The 19429-nt window shown below is 44.9% G+C and overlaps 1 non-coding gene and 1 pseudogene across 1 annotated transcript; both read left to right on the forward strand.

The window, feature by feature from the left end:
- The first annotated feature begins 6978 nt into the window (after window positions 1-6978).
- LOC115069459 lies at window positions 6979-7082 on the forward strand. Its single transcript, XR_003848724.1, has one exon. It is a non-coding gene; the product is annotated as a U6 spliceosomal RNA (small nuclear RNA).
- Window positions 7083-7307: 225 nt separating this feature from the next.
- Window positions 7308-11623, forward strand: LOC115069458 (annotated as a pseudogene).
- The last annotated feature ends 7806 nt before the right edge of the window (window positions 11624-19429 follow it).

The following is a 19429-nucleotide window of genomic DNA, read 5'->3' on the forward strand; positions in this document are numbered from 1 at the left end:
ATCAATGAAATGTCTGGTTTTAAGCTCTGGGTTTGATCCCCAGCACCACAGTCAATCAACCAATGCAGATAGATGTGTGGCTTTGAAGTTTCTAAAACTTCTAGGCCAGTCAGTGTCCCTGACATCTATTTCTGGCTTCTCCTTTATTATCTGTTCTGATACTGGTGGAGGCAGCCCTGTGCCCGTGTGCCCTTGCAGCTATGGCTTGTTTCTGTGGAGGCTGTTCCAGGAGTAGGGTAGAACTTGGGGTCAGAGTGTTTTTCTTTTCCTGACAAAGGGGTTAGATGTAGCTGTAGATTGAGTTTCTGGGGTCAGACTCTGAAATTACGTGCTATATATATGTGGAGGTTTTCTGGTGAGGGCACTCAGGAGATGCCCCTGGGACAAATGGACAGGTTGAGAGACGGAGGCAGGGCAGGACAGAAGGAGAAACTGGCTGGCCTGGTGCTTCTATCCAAGGCTGTGGCCGATTCTGCAAGGGGTCTCTGGAAAGAGATGGCCTGCAGTCACCCTGCCCGAATCCAGTGGGCAGTTTTTGCTTCTATGTCAGCATTAGAGCATGCTAAGCAGGAAGAAAGGGGATTTAGAGAGCTGAAGAGGGTGTCGGATCCCCTGGAACTGGAGTCACAGATGGTTGTTAGCCCCCATGTGGGTGCTAGGAACCAAACCTGGGTCCTCTACAAGAGTAGCCAGTGCTTATAACCACTGAACCATCTCTCCAGCCTCAAGATACATAGTTTTACACCTTCCAAGCCCCTCCCTCGAGGCAGTTGTTTGTAGACCTCCAGCGCTGAGCTTACCTGCCTTCTGACTTGGAACTCAGAAAGCCTAACTTTCCTTCCTCCTCCCCTTTTCACCTCTCCTTCCAACAGCTGTTGCAATTCCAGGCTTACCTGCCTGATTCCAATAAACCATCTTCCAGTTTCCCTTCTGGATCTATTTTTAAACTCTTTTATCAATGATATTGAGAACTATAGAAGGGACCCCATGTCCCATGGTAACATGGCTAACAACTATCCATAACTCCAGTTCTAGAGGATCTGACATCCTCTCTAGCCTCTGCAGGGCTGTGCACACATGTGATATATTTACACACATGCAGGCAAAACACTCATACACTTAAAATAATAATAGAATATCTTTATAAACCATAAGGGAACACATGAGCATTTATTTCCCATTCTTACCCCAGCAGTCAGAATTTTGAGTTATTTTACACAGGCTCACCACATTTCACATGTTGTTTATGCTTCACAGTCAGCTAGGGAGAGGTATTTTCAGTTTCATTTACAAATGAGGAGATGAATTCTGGAGAGCTAAACTGGTCTGAGGATTGTGTCCCAATGAGAATCCAAAGACAGCAACCTGATCCCAGAGCCTGTGTTCTCATCACCAAATTGTAAGCTATGTTCCATGTCCCACCTCTGTGGCTGGTAGCTCCAGCTCCACAACTCCTCTCACTTGATCCAGAAGAAAATGTTCTACTACCTATGGGCAGGTTCCAGCCAGGGGGTTCTGGGTTCTTTAAACTCAGCTGCCCAAAATCAGCTGTCACCCGCATCTGTACTTCCCAGATCGTCCCTCAGAGTCCTTCCTCTGGATCCTTCAAGGAAAAGCCAGTCAATCTAGAAGCCTCTCCCCTTTGTTCTTTAGCTACCCAGGCACAGCTCCTGGTTGTCCTGACCTGGTTTCATCTGTGTCCTCCCATCCCTGATCCAAGCCTGAGCCTGGCCTGGAGACCAGCGAAACTTTCCAATTAGCCCTCCTGACCCTGTTCTACCTTTAAACCCAGTTGTTCCCAAAGTGTGGGCATAAGCACCTGTATGATGTATTAAAAATGAAGTGTCTCAGAGATTCTCGGGGAGGCTCAGTTACCTGTACTTTACCAGCCCCTCCCAACAAACATGAGTGTCCAGAAAACCCACCCTTCCAAGGAAGAATGCATTTGAATACTGGCCAGGCACAGGGTATTCTAGGTAGCTGCAGTAGCCTGGCATAGGTCTGGCTTTGCAGTAAACTGAGAATGAGGGGAAGAGCAGTGTGGATGAGGAATTCTGCTAGGAGAACCCACAGGGAAGACTGGGAAAGACTTTGCACAGGAAACTGTGGTTGTTCTCTGTGCAGAAGAGACACTGGCCATCATCTTTTGACCATTGGCCTGAGTGCTGAATGGCTTCGTTTAAATTCCAGGCCCTGTGGGTAGCTTTCCTGAGCCTTCCAAGTTCTCAAAAAAGCCCATTTCCATTCGATCCTGGAGGTGTTAAGAGGATCACCCTCCTGGAAACTGATACACAGAAGACAGTAGATGGGACATTTGATGTCCCAGTAGTGGCACAGTGTGCCACAGGTCATGAAGGCCCAGGGTCATAAGCATCCCCTTTGGGCATGGATGAGGACAGGGTAAGCACAGAGGACCAGTCTTTCTTGACCTGATTAGGATGTAGAGGGGCATCGTTTCCCACAGTTCAGGGTTGGCTTAGCTTCCTTCTGATCATTTAGCACCGAACAGGGTTCAGATGGACACACTTGCTCTGGTACACATTCACACCTAAGTGGATGCAGTCTCCTTTGACCACACAGGAAGAAACGAGCCTTAACTCAGAAGTTCTTCTGTGGGCTCATGTGCTTCACAAATCCTTAGACAAGCTGACCTCCAAACCCAAGTGGGGTTAAAATAGTGAGGTACGAGGGGACAGGAGATACACAGCCAATAGGTGACAAACAGTATTTTGTAAAGAACCATCTCTGGTCTGATCCTAAAACCACATCCTCAAATCCACTGGGAGCAAACCAGAGTTGCAAATGCCACTGGACTTTGGCTCCTTCAAGCTCTATAATCAGTGATCTCCCCTGCCCTTCCAAATCTATCTGAAAATGTCTCCTTCCACCAGAGAAATTGCAACCCAGAAGAATACATCAATATTCAAAGGGGGAGGAGCTTTCAAATTTAAATTGTTTCCAAAAGGAAAGTTGGAAATCTTTCTTCTTGAGCATGAGCCATCCTCCTTGACATTAACTTCATGAAGAAATGCCTCACCCACACTGCCTTCTCAGGTTTAGGGCTCTGTAAGGTAGAAGTATTTCTTTTCCTTTGTCCCATTTAACTAGTGGGATGTGCAAGTGATACCTTGGGATGTTCAGCCCAGCTCTGTCCCCAGCAGAGCAGTTCCTGAAGACTCTGCATTGGTCTGTGCATGTTGGAAGATCTGTGCCTGTGAGCTGCCATGTAAGCAGATATTGCCTCTGTCTCCTCTTAACCCAGACCACCAAGTAGCTCAGGAGAATGAAGAAGGAAAGGATAGAATAAGAGGCATGGAAACAATCACATGCAGAGCGTATCTGGGGAAGCAGATGGAAACGTGCAAGAGGGGGGGCCTGCAAACTCACTTCCTGAACAAATCAGACCTGAGATCTCTTGTGCACAGGGAGAGAGGCAAGAGAACAAGACAGCATAGTGATCAGTTTGGTGGTCAATATGGCGGCCACATAAGATCCCTTAGCTGAGTGTTGATGTGTGGTGATTGGTGAGAGCTCATTATTCTCAGGCAGGAATGCCCGTGAGGTGCTTTCCAACCCTGGCTGCTCTTGAGGATCTCAGTAGCTTCAATGGCAAAGAAATGCAGAACAGAAATAGTGAGTCTCACTATAGAGATGTGGTTTGGGTGGCGTGAGCTTCAGTGTCTCTTTAAAAGCTCCTCCAGGTTCAGATGTATAGTAAGGGGTAAAATGGGAATAGGTAAGTTGAATGTGGTGGAACAGTTTGCAATCATGGTGCTTGGGAGGTGGCAGCAAGAAGACCAGGTATTTGAGTTCATCCTTGGCTACACAGTGAAACTGAAACCAGTCTGAGCTACAAGACCTGCATCAAAAATAAATAAACCAATTTTTCTCTTACTCAAGGTATTTACTCTCCTGCTCTCATGTTGCTATCACAAATTTCTAGGCTACCTACACCACCAGCTCAGTTCATTTATACAAAAGTGCAGTGTCGGGCTGACGAGATGATTCAGCAGTTAAGAACACTTGCTGTTCTTCCAGAGGACACAGGTTCAATTCCCAACACCTACATGGTGACTGGCAACTGTCAGTAACTCTAGTTCCAAAAGATCTGATGCCCTCTTCTGGCCTCTATGGGCATTGCATGCATGTGGTACACTTACATACATGCAGGCAAAACACTCATATACATAAAATTTTTTTAATTTTATTGTTTTTTTTTTATGTGTATGCATGTGTTGCCTGCATGTAGGTAAGTGCACCCGTGTTGTGCAATGCCCAGGGAGGTCAGGAGAGACTGTTGGATCCCCTGGGGCTGGAGTTATGGACAGTTGTTAGCTGCCACGTGGGTGCTGGGATTCAAACCCAGGTCTTCTGCAAGAACAACCAGTGTTCTTAACCCCTGAGCCATCTCTCCAGTCCCACATAAATTTTTTTAAAAAGTGCAGTGTCTGATTCTAACCACTCCAACAGCTATCAAAATGCCTGAAAGCAAATCCTGAATCCATCACTCTCGAGTCCAGCCTTGTAAGACAAAAGAAAAATGAAGAGGAACCCAATAGAGGGATGTTTTTGGAAGCTTTTGTCAAGAAATTCCAATGGACTCTCATATGAACATTTGAAAATTCCCCTGTTTTGTCTATTTTTCAAGTTCCCCATCTGGAACTTGTAATGCTAATTACTCTTGCCTTTACTTCTCCTTCACATCCCCTATTCACCAGTCAAGGACTACAGATAAGAGTTATACAAGTTGGGAGTCTTTTAGGTAGACCCACCTACGAGGTACCCCAATGCCTCACTCTAAGTCCCTGTTCAGAATGGAAGAAGCCAGAGTGTTCTGCATCCCAATTCCCTATTGGCAATCTGGGTAACCTCTTCAGAGGATGGCATGATAAGAATAAGAGGTAGGAATTTGCTAGGCAGTTGGGATAAAAAGACTCAAAAGAAATATGTGTCTTGGCTAAAAGTTAATATGCCCTTGGGCCTCTTAGCAACATACTCTGTTCCAAAGTCCAAAAATGTCAAAAGTATTTGGGAGCTTGTATCTAATCCTTAAAAGATTTTAGAGTTACCTCTTCAGAGGGGGGACTGTTAGAGTAGCAAAAAGCTCCATTACAAAAAAATAAGGAGTACATTAAGTTATCAGGAAAAAGTGATGGGGCGATGTGGTAGGAGTTAGAGGGGAGGGAGTGGGCACGGATTTGATCAAAACACTTTATATGCATGCATGAAATTCTCAACAAATTACTTAAAACAAACAAACAAAAAGTACAGTGTCAACTACAGCTTCATACACCTATGTGTTGCCCCTGTTAGAGAGCCAGCACAGTGATCTTTGCAGGGTGAGGTTTGCAACCCCCTGGCTGAAGGCTTGAGCAAGTGAATGAGATGACCATGTGAGACAGTCTCAAAACAAAAGAGATGACTGCATGCTCCTAGAAGAGGGCACCATGCAGAGACTAAGGGACTGGGTAAGGGGAGGGTTCAAGAGAAGGCTAAACCAAAACTAAGGAGGTATAGAAAACCTTATGGAAACCCACTGCTTTGTAAGCTAATTAAAAACACAAATTTTAGGATTTTTTTAGGAGTCTTTTTTGAGACAGGGTCTCCTTGTATAGCTGTCCTGGAACTCACTATGTAGACCAGGCTAGCCTTGAGCTCACAGAGATCTGCCTGCCTCTGCCTCCTGAGTGCTGGGACTAAAGGCATGTGCCACCACGCCTGGCTTAAAAATACAAATTTTAAAAGGGGAATTTTGGAGATACCTTGCATAGGTGGATAATGCTGCCCCTGCAAGTCATGGATTATTAAAGAATCCTAGAACCAGGCATGGGATAGCTTTCTTTGAGCTGTTGGAGAGGGAGGCCCCAGAAGCCTCCAAAATAGTACAGACTATTGCTCTTGGCTGCCCACCATAACTAGATGGTAAGCCTATTGCTGAAGCCAGCACACACTTTGGTGACAGAACATAGAGAAATCAAGCTAGAACTGAGGTGGAGACTCTCTGATAGCTAGATTTCACTGTACTTGAAGGTGCTATGCACACTGCTGGTGAAGAAAAGTCATCAATGGTCTAACTCAGTACTAGATCCTGCATGTTTCAATACTGACCTGCTAGCATGAATTTTTTTTAAATATTTTTAAAAATTTTAAATGTGTATGAGTGTATTGCAATGCCCACAGAGGTCAGAAGAGGGTGTTAGATCCACTGGAGCTGGAGTTACAGATGGTTGTTAGCCACCATGTGGGTGCTGGGTGTGCAGGATGAGATGAAAATTTGTGAAGTGTTCCATATTTTTTAAATCAAGGAAGAAACTTGAAGAGGAGGAAGATGGGTGAGTGCAGAGACCCTGGGTCCTCTGCAAGAGCCGTCAGCCGCTCTTAACTGCTGAGCCAACTCTGCCACACAGCATGACCGTTATAGGGCTAACAAACTACTTTCTGCTTGGATTTGAGACCCACTACATATAAAAGAATGCCTCACTGGTACTATATACCTGCTCAGAAACCCTAAGGGGAATCTGCTACTGATATTTTGCTAAATGTGCATATTGCCAAACTGCTTGCTAAATATTTATGTTTATATATGCAGATTAGGGTTGCTCTTAACCAGACATAGAAGCAGTGGGCAGGGGCTCCCAACTGGTCTGGTCAAGAAGTTAAAAATAAGTAGCTGTAGAGTGTTTAGCTCTGAATGGGTAATCTATCCCCCCCCCAAATCTCAGGCAACATTGTCGAAGGGGGGTAGAAAGAATGTATATAAGAGCTGGAGAATGGGGAGGAGTTCTGCGGCACTCAAGCTCACAGCAGCTGTGGTTACCTGCACAAATCAAGTCAGTCATTCAACATTCCAGTATGGGGAGGGAAAGGGCAGTCATTTTCCTTCAGGGGTGTTATAGCTACTGGTAAGTTGTCCATGATCCAGTAAATAACCCCACACCCATGCACATGCCAGCAACCCCAATTCAATTTAGTGGGTCAGTGCTTGCTTCGGCAGTACATGTATTAAAATTGGAAGGATACAGAGGTTAGTGTGACCCCTGAGCAAGGTTGACATGAGAATCTGTGAAGTGTTCCATATTTTTTAACTCAAGGAAGAAACTTGAAGAGGAGGAAAACGGGTGAGTGCAGAGAACTTTCGGGGCTTCATCCAACAATCAAGTGAAGCTGAACTGGAGGAGGTGCTGACTTTTTATAGCCCCCGAAACAAGTCTTCCAGTGTCTTACTGGAGACTCAGTCTTAAAGTTCTAAGAACAGTAGTTATTCTGATACTGGGGCAAAAAGTCATCACTCCGAGACAATTCAAGAAATGAAAATAAAGCAACTCAAGCAGCAACGGGCAGTAGAAATCCATTCTGATAAATCATCTCCAGGTTCACACCACCAACACAAGCATCATTCCAGAAGAGTCAAGACACAGAAAGATAGTGAAGATGCTTCACTCAACAGACCGTCCAACCAAAGTCAGGTTACGGCTGCACTCCAGCGGCTTGCTGAGAAGCAGGCAACCAGGCAGTATTCTCCACAGCCACATCAGTCTCCCCACCCACAGGTAATAAACCTGAGTTTGGCAAGAAGTGTCAAAAACAGAAGCAGTGCTTCAACTCCCCCGACCGTTCGACCTGTCATCGGTCCCAGTGTCCAGCCCCGCTGGAAGCAGGAGCCCCCAGACAGGTGGCTTTGCCTGGGAGGAAGAGGTAGAGAACTTGTGCAGCAAGGCTTCAGGGGTGGTCCCCCAGCTCAAGTACCACCCCACAGCAGGCAGTTACCAACTCCACTTTGCCCTCCAGCAACTTGGAACAAAAACTTCAGTCCTGGTAGCTTTCAGACCAGAGTTAAGCGCAGCACCAGACACTACCTAAATCCAGTTTATGGATAGTGAATAATGGTGCAGGCTGTAGAATTCAAGCGCCACAGCTGGGGGCTAGAAACCAAACATTCCGCCACAAAAAGTGATGCTACCTCCGAGTTCCTCCTCCTTGGTTCCCAAGCCCCGATCCAACTACAAACAAGCGCTCAGAAAGGCAGCATCCCACACGGATTCCAAAGCATCCTTCGCAGAAGGTCAGCCGAATGGAATCCAGAGCAGCTTTAACCCTGCAGCCTTTATACCGATCACCAGCTCCGGAGGATCTTTGGAAGCTCCCCAAGTAATTTTTGCCAGATCCAAACCCTTACCCACACAATATGGAGCCCTTGCTATGCTTATAGGACAGAGAAAATCAAAGTCAGTGAAGTCAGGGATAATTTAAGACTCTATTCGCACTTACAGATGAACCAGAGGAAACTCATGGAGCAAAGGAAGAACCTGGTTACTGCTCCTGGGAGTGTGACCAAGGCAAAGCCTCTTCGAGGAGTCCATAGTATTTTATTTTTATGCCTCAAGTTCCCAAGTTCTTCAAGCAGAAGTGAGTAGATGGTTGCCATCAGTCAAGCCAGACCTTTCCTGGCACAACAGGGAAACAGGCCCTCAGGGTTTGGATGGAACTTGGCAGTGGGAACACTCACCCAGTATGTTTTGTGCCTGTCAGAGCATCTGTCTATCTTTCCCTGCCCTCCCCTTCCCCACCCACTAGTTCCTCTCCTGCTGCTGCTCAGAAATAATATAAAAGACTCTTTGACAAAAAAGAAAAAATTCAGAGGGTCATTTTAAAAAGATAACCAGAGAAGGAGGGGGACATGTTAGGAAGAAGGGTTTTAGACAGAGTGGAAGGGGGCAGAGGGGATTCAGGATTGATTCTGCTCAAAATACATTATATAACATATGTAGAATTGTCAAAGATAAATTGATTTAAAAACCACATTAGCTAGTTAAAAATTAACTGGGACACACCTTCCGTGTCAGGACCTCTCGAATTTCATTTGCTCTCAACCAACCATTCATTTAATGTGTTTCTGTGATGCCAGAATAAGCAGATCATTCCAGGCCACAACGCAAAAGCTGACTTTTATTGTAGAAGAAAATAATCTTAACTATTGAATAACATCTTTTCTAACAGAATCAGTTAGAAGAGTTTTGTGCTTTCCCATGCTTTTCCAGCCTTGAATCAATCCATAGTCCAAAAAGAAGGAAAAAAGCAAACATCAAAATGTCACTGATTTGAGGCTGGAGAAACAGCTCAGAGGTGAACTTCGCAGAGTTTGGAGACACACAGGAAACCCGCTAGTGGTAGTCTCCATGTGCCTGGAACTCAAACACTGAAAGAGCCGAGATAGGAGGATTGCTGGAGATACCCAGTGTCCTCCTGTATGGCACAGGTGTTTTTCATGGTGACTTGGTTACAGTCCTGCAATAGGGAAGAAGGAAGAATGAAGTCTTGGAACATTCTGAAAAATCAACTTATAAACCCTTATTTTATTTTATTATTTTTTATTTTGAGACAGGTCTCGTGTCAACCAGCCTGGCCTCAAAGTCTCTCGGTAGCAGGAGGACCTTGAACTTCTGATCCTCCTACCTCCATCCCCCAGTGCTAGGATTACAAACAGTTTCAACCATATCGGGTTTATGCAGTACTGGGGATCAAACTCAGGGGCTCCCGTGCATGCAAAGGAAGTACTCCAACACTCCCAGTGGGTCTGAGAATTGCTCCTACTCAGCCCTACACATAATCAGTATCTTCCCAGGAGTCTTTGTAAAGTTTCAAAAGCACATATATTCGTGAGTTGTCTCTCAAGTGTTTACATTTATAACAGTAGGCTAGTGCAATGTTGGGGGTCATTGTGTCAGTCAAATAATAAAGGTCATCTACTTCACCTGGGGAATGCTCAGTTTTGCCATGCAAAGCCTTAGTGATAGAATCTTGCTGTGTAGCTTAAACTATATCAAACTGGTGATCCTCCTGTGGCAGACTTCCAGGCACTGATATTACAGGTGTGCTGCACCATGGCAGTTAAGAGCACTGTCTGCTCTTGCAGAGGACCTAGGTTTGACTCCCAACACCCACATGTTGGCTAACAACTGTCTATAACTCCAGTTCCAGGGGATCCAATATCTACTTCTACCAGATAAGATCAACTATGTCCTGGAACAAGTACATTCAGTATGTTGCTAACTTTCTTCCCTTCACCACCTACCCCAATGTCTAACTGCTTTTTTTGTGCCTCCAGCAATAGACCTCACTGACAGCAGTACCAGTTAATACCACCCTTCTCTACCCAGGAACAAAAAAAGATTTCACTGACTCTCATCTAGTGGATATCCCCTTATTCAAACAACTGGCTAACTACTCAATTTGCATTTCCAGCAAGAGTGAGCCTACTCATTACAAATGCCTCACTAACTACTCTCTCCACTACAACATGCGTCGCCCCTCCTCTTTTCCTATGGTGCAAAGGAAAAGCCCAAAACTGTGTTAATTTCTCTTTGTCCACCTTTTTTGTACCAGTAATGATTACATCCCAGGTGTACCTACTCAAAAAGAAAAAAAGCCGCTCTCCTCCTACACAGCCGCCAGCGGAGAGAAATCTTCATCCCTTTGCTGGTAGGGATCGGACTTACACTCTCCCTGGGTGCTGGAGGCATTGCTACGGTGACAATTGTGCAAACCCAGCACCTGGCGGGAGATTTTCAAGACAAGCTGGACCAGGCAATGGCATCCACGACTGACAGCCTGGAATCTCTCCAACGACAAATGAACTCTCTTGCCAGGGTTGTGCTCCAAAGCAGAAGAGCACTGGACTTAATAACTGCTGAACATGGGGGTATGTGTGTGGTATTGGGAGAGGAATGCTGTTTCTTTGTAAATGAATCAAATGTTGTTGAAACCGATGTTAACACTCTCAAAAAACTTCGTAATGATCTATTTTCAAGATTTCAACCCACCAAACAATTAGGTTGGTTTAGTAATCCCTTGTTTTCATGGCTCCTACCCTTTGTTGGCCCCCTGGTCATGCTGTGTGTTATTTTGATGCTTGCTCACTATTTATAAGATTTCTCTGCTGACAAATTACTGCCATTGCTGAAATCACTACAAAACAGGTCATGGTCAATTATCAGACTTTGGATTCTCCCGAGATAGATGAGTTGGCTCTTAGGGCTTGTGATGGCACTTCTCCATTTTAAATCAAACAGGGGGAGATGTTGGGGACCCCTGCTGTTAGGGTCGCAGTCTCTCCATGTCCGAATAGCTGCGAGCCAGCTTGGTGCCTGATGGAGAGACTCCCCTTTTCAGCGGGGTGCCTCCTACTCTCTTCCTGGCTCACCTTTGAAGTGCCCGTCACAGATGCCTTATCTAAAACATGACCTCTGGCACAGAAACTACCGGGTTTTTTCTATGTGATAACCAGGCACTGTCTGACAGCATAGAAGCCCACCGCCTCATGTAAATGAAGCATCCTACAGAGCACCTATCAGCTGAGGCTTTTGCTACTGCCTCCACACTATAAATCTTCTAGTTTCACCCTAATAAAGCGGAGCTGTATCACTGAATCTAACTGAGCTGTATCCTGTGTTTCACTGCGCCTGGGACCAGCCTGTGAGCAGTCTCCCCAGAGGAGCTGTCCCCCATCAACACCCACTCGCCCGATTCTGCGTTCGCCGTTCCTGCGCTCCCCGCTTTGCTCTCCCTGCCCCCTGCGGACCGGTGGCCAACGACCGCGGGCACAGGGGGAGCGTCCTGCAGCTAGCCTGAGCCTCCCTGCAGCTTGGCGCAGAGCCCCCTGCAGCTTGGCGCAGCCAGCCTGCCTTGGCGCAGAGCCTGCACTCGCCATCGCCCGGCAGTCCCGGAGAGCGAGAGACCCGCCAAGCAGCGCGACCCCCGCACACAACAACACACCCACATGTTGGCTAACAAGTGTCTATAACTCCAGTTCCAGGGGATCCAATATCTACTTCTGACCTCCATGCGTCATGCTTACATGGGTATGCTTACATACAACATGGGTATGCTTACATACATGCAGGTAATACACTCATACACATAAAATTAAAAATATTTTTTAAAAAGTGTTAGGAAAAGATAAATTTTTTCAAACCTGTTATTCCATGAAGTCTTAATTTTAGTGCTAGGAGCAATATAAAGTACACCAAATACCAGAGAGAGAGAGAGAGAGAGAGAGAGAGAGAGAGAGAGAGAGAGATATAGGAATGGAAATATTTTCCCACTGGTTTCCTATTTGAAATCAGGTCTCAGATCCTATCTTTCCTTGGGTCTCTCTTCTACACATCCTTCACTGATTTTTATGTGGCTCTGATTCTGTTTCTACGTTGTTATCTTTTCTCTGAACCCAAAAGCAATGGAGAAATTTAAACTGGTCTGGAGTAAAGCAGCAGAATTCCATTAGAGCTGAGGATGAGATGAAACTCACTGATCTCATCAATTAAACTTGTTATTCATAGAACACAACCTAGGGGAAACATCAGCTTCCTAGGGAAGTCTTAAAACCCTATTAGACAAAAATATAGAATGAAATATGCTTAATTTTCCTGTCTTACATGGTTTGTTCCTTTGCATTCAAATCTCTTACTGAAACAGCAATCGATGAAGAATGAAATTAATGTTTAACAAGCTAGCTAAAGCATGAAGTGCTTTCTGTACATTATTTCTTTTTTCCTATGGTGCTGAGTTTTGAACCCAGTGCCTCATGCATGCTAAGCACATGTTCTGCCACTGAATTTCACTCCAGTCCCTACTTCATTTAATCCCCTCATCAACCTTGTAAAGTATTATTACCCCCACTGTGGTGGTTTGAATGAGAATGTCCCCCACAGGCTCCAAGTATTTGGACATTTTTGTCCCCAGTTGGTGGCACTGTTTTGGGAGGTCTTAGAAGGTGTGGATATGCTGGAGGAAGTGTGTCACTGGAAGCAGGCTTAGAGAGTTCTTAAGCTTTGCAGGATCTCAAGTCTCTCTTGCTTCCTGTACCTGCTTGAAGATGTGAGAGCTTAGCTTCCATTCCTACTCCAGCTACCTCTGCCACCATGCCTTCTGCTGTGATGCACTGACTCTTGGCCCTTTGGAACTGAAAGCTAAATAAACTCTTCCTTTTATAAGTTCCCTTGGTCAAGGTGTTTCTATCACAGCAACAGAAAAGTAATTAATAGACCCACAAATCAGATGAAAAGTCCCAGGAAGGGCAGGCAGCCTCAAAGACACGAAGTCACTCACTGAGTGGTATTGCTGAGATTCAAACCTACTTCTACTGCATGCTGCTTCCTTGGTACATGTCAATTATGGAGCTCTGGAAAGATGAGTGACAAAGGTGATCTAGCTGGGTCAGAAAGGACTGTGTACCTCATCAGCTCTGACTCTTCTTGCCAGAAACATAGCCTTGATTTCTTCTGTATAGGTAAGTGCACAAAACAGTGGTATGCCTCTTCTGCGTAGATGAAACCCTCAAAGAAGACAGAATGATACTTCTTTTAAGGCATAGTTGTTAAACAGTCCAGTTCTGAAATGAGAAAAGGTAGTTTTACAGGCAAGCAAAGGTGTATCTATATAGTTAACTCTCATTATTCCCATCTTGCCCCCCCCTTACACACACACACACACACACACACACACACACACACACACACACCAGGCACACACAGAATACTGGCTTATAGTTATCTTTGGTGAATAGATCATAATTAAAGAATGATTTATCTGAAGATTATAAACAGAAATTAAGCAGAAATCCTTGAGTTGAAAATTTTAACTAAAGTGAAAAATTCCCTAGAGTAATTCAACAACAGAAATGAGTAGGAAGAAAGATGGACTAGCACTGGAGAATGACTGAGGGCACCGACAACACAGTGGACAGTAACGGGGATGACAGAGTACATGGATTCCAGTAGGGAGGGGGGCTATGGGAGGTGCCATTTGGGAAGTGGGTGTATAGATGAATAAGATTGTGTGGGATGTTCTATATGAGATACACACAAAATATCAACAAATTAAAAAGAAAAGACATATTTGAGGAGAAAGCATAAAAATTTACTTCATGTTAATTAGTAGAGGCGATAAACATTACCATTGAAATCTACCTGATGACTTTATATCCACACTCAGGTGCCAAGGATCCAAGTGTAACTGACTGTAACTAGTAATAATCAGATACATAGAGATTAGAGATGCATATGCAAACATCTAAGTGTTAGTAGCATTAAAAATGTAGGAAACAGCATATTTTAAAATGAAATGGAGATCTGCTTTAAAGGTTAAAAATTCATTTAATTTTATGTCTTACAGAGTTTATACTGAGTTAAATATTGTATAACTGTATTAATTCAACTATGAGCCTAAAAATTTACAGCCACTTTTGAAAGAGCTGTATCCTTGCTCTGGAATGTGTTACTGAATGTGTTAAAGCTATAATGAAATGCTTCTTCTAATCATGTGGCTATTAAATATAAATAAATAAATCAAAAAGGAAGAAAGAAATAAAGCAATTAGCTACGACAATTGACATCATTCAGCCCGATGAACAGGCAGAACAAAAAATAAGAATGGTGGAAACAGTGTCCACAAAGCCCTGTGGGGTTACATCAAGGGTACAGAAATTAAAAGAGAGGAAAGACGGACTTAATTATTGCTCCACACCAATGATGCTAAATTCGTAGTAATTACAAGAATTGGAAGGAAAAAGAACACTCCGAGATAGTGTTTATGTTAAAATTCTTTAACCTGGAACTCTTAAGATTCTCATCACTTCAACTCAAATAGTTCAAATTTCTTGAGGACTTTTCTTAGGAAAGCAACAAAGTTGTCACTAGGATATCTTTTAAAAGAATAAGTTTAGTTTATCAGAATATGAGGCTTAAAGGGAGACTTTATAGCAGCCACATAATCCTATAATTTATGGAATTTCTTTACTAGAAAGGTCTCAACAATAGACTTTTTGCTCCTTGTAACACCCAGAACCATGTCCTGTGTACTCACTGTTTGTATTTAGGGGAGCCCATGACTGCTATAGACTTTGGAACAATTCCTTGGTAAGCACAGTGGGTATACAATCCACACTATACAGAAATGTTGTCTGAGTCAGATGGGTCTGAGAAGATAAAACAAGCCAGAGAATTTTCAGAGAGCCCAGCCAGCCATTTCTGATTCACCAAGGAAGGCAGGGCCAAGGGCTCTCAAGAGCCTTTTCAGTAGAGAGCCCTTTGCAACAATGAAGAATATGTTTACAACTCACAGTGAGTTCCTTCCCAGAACTGTGAACAAGTGAACTTTAACATGGGTCTGAAACTCTTAAATTCTTTTGAAAGTTATTTTTAATATGATATGGTGACCATACAGAACGATTATTGAAAATTGCTGAGCTAGATTTTATTTTGTTAGTTACTGAAGGTATGTTTGTTTCTAAACTTAGAGACAGTATAAACAGTAAATGGTAAAGTTTAGGGAAAATGTAAAAGCTCTCAATAATGCTCATGAATCAATACTGGAACTCTAGCAGTCAAGGGTGCTGAGAACCACATCTGAAGGTGGGAGAGATGAATAAACATGATTAGATACTTTTTCTGTTCCGAGGAAGAACTAAGCAGTGTTTTTCTAATAGAACAAGAAGAGGAAAAGAACACCCAGAGAGGTCAGAGTTGTGTACCTGGATCCAGCCCAAGGTCAGAAGTCCATTTCTTCCTGAGTGAAAAAGATTTCTTCCTGGTTTTGAGCTGTGCAGTAATTGAGCCTACGCCTCTGTGAGGCACTTTAGTTACCAGGCGTTCTAGTTTGCTTTCTGTAGTTGTAATAAACACTGTGACCAAAAGCAATTTAGGGAGGAAAGCATTTATTTGGCTTACACTTCCATGTTACAGTCTATCATTAAGGGAAGTCAAGGCAGAGCTCAAGCAAAGACCAGGGAGGAACACTACTTACTGGCTTGCTTCCAGTGACTTGCTCAGCTGCCTTTCTTATATACAGCCCAGACCCACTTGCCACAGTGGGATGGGCCCACCTACATCAATTAGTAATCAAGAAAATGCCCTGAGAGCCAGGGAGCCAGGCATGGTGACCCAAGCCTTTAATCCCAGCAGAACCAGGTGGATCTCTGTGAAATCTAGGCCAGCCTGATCTACATAGAGATCCAGGCCAGCTGGGGCTACAGGGAGACACTGTCAAAACAAAACAAAATAAAACAAAACGAAACACAGACACGCCTGAAGGCCGCTCTGATTCCTCAATGAGGTTCCCCCTTCCCAGGAAACTCTAGAATGTGTCTACTCGACAAAAACTAACCAGCACACCAGGTACTGGTTTCTCATCTGCAAAGGCGAAAAGCAAATGGTCACAATTTTCTGGCATGCTCTCAACTTACTCTGCCTTGTAAAAGTGAACCGTAAAACCCAAGTGAAGCCCCGCCCCTCCAGCCTCAGTCTTTGGTTCTTCTCAAATCCTTCCCCTCAGTGGTTCGCAGCCTTGGCTGCTCACAGACATTGCTGGGGTACTCCATAAAGGGACAGGTGATGAGAAGAACCCTATAACTCCCTTTGCATAGCCTGGGCCAAAACCACAGCCCTGGGGGGGGGGGGTTTCCTGCAGCAGTCAAACAAGGATCCTGAGCAGCTCTGGGGAGAGGCCTATCCCTGTTCTCTGCACATGTCGGAAGCAGCGTCCTATTGAGTCGCATCCGTTAAGGCCCAGGTGAAGTCTATTCCACTTCACTCACTGATTCAGTCAGCAGTGAGGACGGGTTCTTCAAGCTCTGCAGTCAGTGGCCTTTCCTTCCTCAGAGTTCCTAATGCTCCTCCTGTCCACACTGTTCAGCACGCTCTTTATCCCTTGGTGTGTCTCCCATCTCTGCAGTGTCTGGACACTTGTCGTGGACACATACTTAATCCTTACTTTACATTCCCCACCAGTAAGTAGGGCACATACAGGGTATATAGCCAATGAATGAATCTTCTTGCTCAGTTTAGAATTAAGTCTTCTTGGGGCTGGAGAGATGGCTCAGCAGTTAAGAGCACTGACTGCTCTTGCAGAAGACCCAGGTTCAATTCCCAGCACTGTCTTAACTCCAGTTCCAAGAGGTCTGACGCCCTCTTCTGACCTCCATGGGCATTGTATGACACATGAGCACCTACACACATGCAGGCAATATACTGAACATATAAAATAAAAATTAAATACATTTTAAAAAGTCTTCTTGCCTGCCTTCCTTCCTTCCTTCCTTCCTTCCTTTTACCCCCGAGACAAGGTTTTACTCTATAGCCCAGAGTGACCTGGAACTCCTTATGTAGTATAGGCTGATCTCAAATTTGTGAAAAACCTCTAGCCTCGGATTCCCAAGGGCTAGGATTACAGGCATGAGCTACCAGTCCTGACTAGAATGAAGGACTTCTAATTATAGCATTAGAGCAATCAGTTCCATTCTAGGGACTCTGAAAAGCAGCTAAATACTGTCACCAATTCAAGATGGCCAGGTCATGCAGCACAGTCCTTTCTGTGGAAATATGGGCACAGAGTCAGACCCTGGATGTCTTCTCTGAGAGTCACAGGAAGACAGTCTCAGTTCAGGAGTTTGTGTTTCTTTACCAAAGTCCCACAGAGCTCTCCACAAGCTTCTTTTCCTCTGGTGGTATGGACTCTGGCAGACTCCAGAAATTTCAAGGAGAGATTATGGGGCACAATCTTGTGTCACAAGCTTTCAGTGATTGCAATTGCAATGTGACAGGAGGGACCAGTCTCCCAAGCAGAACTCATAACAGGCCGTCCTGGAAGAGAAATGCTAAGTTACTAGCCTTTGTGTCCCCTCTGCCCCTCTAAACAGACTAGTCATTAAAGTCACAGAATTCATTGATAGACTGGCACAGCCCCAGGGCACAGCCCAAGAAAACTACATACTTTCCTATCTGCTTCTGTGCTGTTAACACTGTCTTTACACTGTACACTGCTCATACTTGTTTCAGGAAACAAACTTGTTATGGAAAGCTGTGTTTTTAAAACCTGACCCACAAAACAGAAACCGAGAATTAGAACAAAAAGAAGACCTACGTCGTGAGTGGCAGCAAGGTCTCACACGATTTAACCCCTGCCCTGCTATCCTCTGCCCTGCGCTGGAGAGGCAGCCTCAGCTCCTCATGTTGTCCTCATGCTCAGGATCTGTGGCTCTCATCTCAGTTGCCTTGTGCTGCTCTGAAGCTTTTAGATGGACCACAGGGAAAATAAAGACTCACCTTGATGACGTTCTTTTTCTTAGGATGGTGGCAGATGGCTTATGATTACAAGGTTTTGGAAGTTTTTCAGTGAAGAGTAAGGAAAGAGAATAGAATGATTAGGATGCAGGAATGTGTTCAGATGTCCTGAGATCCTGAGGTAATGCAGTCTCTTGTAAGACTCCATAGGGGCTGAGGTCAGAAGAGGCACACCCCGAAAGGCCTTGTGTCCCTGCATCTCCATTCCTGCAAAGAGCAAAAGGCCTGTGTTCTTCTCCCAAACTGGGACGTGACAACACTGGATATCAAAAAAGACAGCCAAGCAGACATGGTGGTGCTTGCCTGTCATCCTAGCACTCAAGAGGCTTGGGATGGCATTAGGAAATTACTAGAATTTCAGTGAAATAGACCATACTTCTAAGCTTCAAAAAAGGAAACAAATAATTGCTATCTTTCCTCCACTCTCAAATCATAATATGGATCCTTCCTCATACTGTGGTTTAGCAGGGTAGTTCTCAGCCAGGGCAATATTGCATCTCAGAGAGCATTAGGTAATGTCAGAGCTAAGGGAGAACTGCTACTGGCACCTAGTGGGTAGAAACCATGGATGTTGCTATCATCCTACAACACTCAAGTCAATTCCAGAAACAAGAAGTATTCACTACTGTAGTTAGAAACACTGCTTGGGAGGAATATGTAATTAAAAAAACAAACAAGCTCCAGCCCTCAGGCCTCTCTGGGGGTAAGTCTACCGTGCAGCCCTCCACGCCTTGACTCCGCCAGCCGCGCTCACCCTTCCATCTCCCCCGCTGTTCTCTACTCCAAGCTTGGGCCCTGTGCCATTCCTAGTCTTGGGGCCCCAGACACCTGGGGAGCCACTGCTGATTCCCGACCCTGTTCACCCCCACCGGCTTGGTGCCTTCCTTGGGCCCCAGGAGCACTGCCTCTGGACCCAGCCCCGCAATCACTTCTCTCTGCTTCCCTGGTACTGCAACACCCGCCAGCCTCTTTCTGGGGCTGCCAGCCTCTTTCTGGGGTTCTGAGGCTTACCTTGCCTCTCCCTGATCCTTTGCATCCAATACAACCCAGCTACTCAATCCACTCCCTGGGAAATCTTGGGGCTTCTTCCCTCCCCATCTGCCTTTGCAGCCCTGCGTGGCAAGGCAGGATCTGAGGTCAGTCCAACACCCAAGTTCCTGAGGCAAAAAGCATTCTTAGAAGATTCCAGACCTAAGGAGAAAGTCTGAAAACTTCTGACCCACATTGGAATTGGGCCACCATGGAACTCCTGAAGACAAAATCAATCCAGCCTCGACAATATAAAATCAAAAGAGAGAACCAGAAGCTAAGATGAA

Source organism: Nannospalax galili, unplaced genomic scaffold, assembly GCF_000622305.1.
Source record: "Nannospalax galili isolate Female #2095 unplaced genomic scaffold, S.galili_v1.0 scaffold1513, whole genome shotgun sequence".
In the NCBI taxonomy this organism is placed as follows: domain Eukaryota; kingdom Metazoa; phylum Chordata; class Mammalia; order Rodentia; family Spalacidae; genus Nannospalax; species Nannospalax galili.